This window comes from Meleagris gallopavo, chromosome 1 (genome assembly GCF_000146605.3).
Source record: "Meleagris gallopavo isolate NT-WF06-2002-E0010 breed Aviagen turkey brand Nicholas breeding stock chromosome 1, Turkey_5.1, whole genome shotgun sequence".
Lineage (NCBI taxonomy): Eukaryota > Metazoa > Chordata > Aves > Galliformes > Phasianidae > Meleagris > Meleagris gallopavo.
The window spans coordinates 3,091,753-3,095,388 of record NC_015011.2 but is presented as its reverse complement, the minus strand read 5'-3'; the positions used below and the strand labels follow the sequence as shown (position 1 = coordinate 3,095,388).

General features: G+C 45.2%; 1 protein-coding gene across 1 annotated transcript in view; it reads left to right on the top strand.

Moving 5' to 3' along the window:
- PRKCQ (protein kinase C theta) overlaps positions 1 to 3,636 on the top strand; it is an 826,629-nt gene that overhangs the window by 655,616 nt on the left and 167,377 nt on the right. The gene's annotated exons all lie outside the window — the stretch shown is intronic.

The following is a 3,636-nucleotide window of genomic DNA, read 5'->3' as shown; positions in this document are numbered from 1 at the left end:
TTCTGGATGTTTGAACGCAGCTGGTCCCTCTTGTTATGTCTACCAACCACCATGATTCTCTGATTTTGTAATTCCGTGTGAGCTGAACTTTGAAAAATCCAAGATTTGTTTTCCATTACTCTGCTGGCAGCTGTAGTGCACATAATGAGGAGGAGGAATAATGTACTGTGATAAAGGAAGGGAAGGAAGGATATCGCTAACTATGCCAGAGGCTGCAGCATCAAGATCTCCTGGTTATTTGGCCATGGTTGCTCTCTTGTTTTGCCTTGTCTCTCTCTGTTACTTTGAATGAAAAGTATGAAGAAATCAGGAACATGATATAAACAAGAAGGTTTATTCTAGAGGTCTGTCTAAAGCTCACATCATGGGTGCACTGCTACACCTAACCTCTAAAATGCAGTAGGAAACTAAAAAGTTCTGCATAGGAGGATCTCTGACAACAATAACTCCAACACAGATAATGTGAACAATGAGTAGATTTGTACAGCTAGAGGCAGTGAAGCTCCCCAGCCCTCACACAGGGGTGAAAATACATATGCTCCTGTTTTGTATATATACTCAGGTGTCAGAAAACTTGGTTTTCCTGAAGTCTGTAGCAAAAAGTAATCTTGCACACTGCCATTGCATTCATGTAGATTATGATTTTACTAGATGATCTTAGTGGTCTTTTCCAATCATGATGATTCCATGATTCTATGTCTCAGCGTGCGTTTGTCCCATCACAGTGTAGAAAAGGGGAGTCCAGAGAGATTCAGCTATTAAATGCAGAAGTCCAACCAGGTTGAATGGTTTTCCAGAACCCACGGACAACATCGACTCTATGGGGTGCTCAGACAGTAGCTCAATGGAAACACCTACAGTTTGATCTGGTTGCCTAAACAGAAAAATATGCCAGGATTTGATACACTCAGTGTTGTCAGAGGCATTTACACAGGGATAGATGCCACAGCACAGGATCTATCAGAGGTTCTGCACTGCCAGCTGGAAGCCAAGCAGCACAACTCAGCTCATCCTGCAGAATTACTCCCACATGTGGATGCCTACTTAAAGATGCCCAAGCAGTGAGCTGAGTTCCAGTCCCAGAAGTCACCAGAATATGTCATTCACCTCTCTACAGGCATTGCTGAAAGCATTTCCTACCACCCAAAGACAAAATAATTTCTCAAGTTTAAATTTAAGCACTGGTTGCAGTGACAAATGAAAAAACAAGAGGTGGGGACTTTATGCACAGAGGTACCGTTCAGCAGCCAAAAATGGTTCATGTCTCAGACAATTTAAAAGATGTAATCTGAGTGCAGGAAGGCAGTGAATAGTGCAGGTCCGCCTCTCAGTCACATTCTTAACATTTCAGTTACCCACTCTTTCTAGATTCATTTTTACTTCTTCTGTAGGAATAAATGTTTGGCAGGGTCAACATATGCTCATCTAGGGACTATGAAAGCATATGAGCAAAGAACTCAGGACTCCAGCAACACCAGCTCCATCAGTCATTTCCAGGTCGCTAATTCCCTATTTTCTCCTTTGGTTTTTATGTAGAAGAAATTCAGGGAAGATTTTTCCCAGATAGATTTTATTTTTAAAGCTGCAGCATTTATATCCATGCTAAATAATATTCTGGAGAAGCTCCAATGATTTTGCCCCAATCATGGTTGGTCCATATGGGAGAAGAGTGAAGTCTACGGCTGCAGGGCAGAGTAGTACCACTTCAGAGCTCTATGAACACTTGTGCATAAATGGTTTCACCCATTTGCAAGACCTGAAATTGAGTCTTCTATCTTGCCAACAGCCTACATCTTCCCTCACCTTCCTGACACCACTCCTTCAATCATTTAGCTGCATACTTGAGTTGCAAAACCAGCTGTGCAGTGCCCAAAAAGTCCATCTGGGATGAATGCTGCCAGAGTAATGCTCATAGCTTGGTGACCCTTGGAGATGCTCCTGAATAGATGTCATGTAGATGTCCCCAGAAAGCCTTCCGCATCCTCAGGGAAGCAGGTAGCAGTGCTGCTGCAAGCTGATGAGAAAGTCACTTTCCTTTAGAATGTCTAGGGCAGGAGGAGGTATCAGAAACACCCTGCTTCAGCATTTCCAGGCCCAAACTTTCAGAATTTCCATTTCAAGGGGAATTTGGAAACTTCTGGGGTTTTGTTGTGATTCAGAATGAAACCACATTTTGAAATGACAAAATTTCCTGTGCACGGGTAGTCCTGTTTTCCAGCTCTCTTTGCTCAAAACCAAAGGTTTCTCTCTCCTCTTTTTTAAAATTGTTTTTATACTGTTGAAACTCCCCCAGTCCTCAAAAAATATCTATCTTAGTGCAGCAGATGAGGAAAATAGTAAAACTGAAAGTTGTTGTACTATCTGTTTCAGCTCTAGGACACAGTGCACAGTAAAATGAAAATAATTGTTTTCATTTTGTGGATTGGAAACTTCATAAAGCAGTCTCAGTCCCAGTTCAGTGCTCCATATATTCAGGAGCCTGAAACAGCTCCTGACAGTTTGAAATGTCAGGGCAGGAAACCTGAGTCCACATGGGTCTATCAAAGAAAGGGGGATATGAGTGGTGCCCCTAATTTTGTCCTCTGGAAATATTCTCCTACCTCACTGAGCAAATGTTGGTGCTACTGTTGCTCCCAGAATGGCACTGGAGATGACAGGAACAGACACCCATGATGCTACTTGGGTGGGACCTGGCTGCCTGTGCTCTGGTGTCCAGGTACCACTGGAGATGGCCTTCTGTGCAGCCTTCAAAGAAGTGTGTCCTGGGTGAGTGATGAGATCTGTTAGGTTAATGAACCATGTGAAAGGGAAGGTGACACAGCTAATGGAACATTTCTGCAGTGAGCAATGGAGCATGTGGCAGAGATGCCAGAAGACTACAGACACACGGTTAGCTCTGGAGTCACAACAGTCCAATAGCACGGAGCTGAGCTGCTCAGAAGCTGAAAAATTCAGGGTCAAGCTGTTATCTTAGTAGGTGAGACAGACTGTATGTGCAGTTTGCACCATGATCTTCTTGGTAGAGGAAAGTTTATAGAAGAAGTAACCAAGCTGAGTGGTGCAGTTGACATGGTGGAAGGAAGGGATGCCATTCAGAAGGACCTCAAAAGGCTTGAACGGTGGGCCTGGGTGAACCTAATGAGATTCAACATAGCAAAGTGCAAGGTTTTGCAACTTTGGCCAGAGGAATCCCAGGCATCCATAAAAACTGGAAGCAGCAGTTCTTGAGAGCAGCCCTGCAGAGAAGGACCTGGGGGTCCTGATGGATGAAAAACAACATGAGCCAGCAATGTGCTCTTGCAGCTCAGAAAGCAAATGGTATCCTGGGCTCCGTCAGAAGAGGACCAGGACCAGGCCCTGGACCTGACATGCACCCTGAACACGGTGGCATCCTAAACCCAGAAACAAGCCCAGAACCGGGCTGCTCCTGCCAGTGCGGCCTGGGTTCTTGAGGAATGTGGTCCGTGTGCCCTGCTGGGGATGTGGCCCAAACCCAGCTCAGCCCGGACTGGGCCAGGTGAAGTGAGGTCTGGGATAGCGCGTTCATGGAGGAGACAACCCTGTTGTCAAGGTCCCTACCTGTGCCCCCCTCAGCAAAAGCAGGGAAGGATGAAGCTGACAAATGTGTGGGGGGGG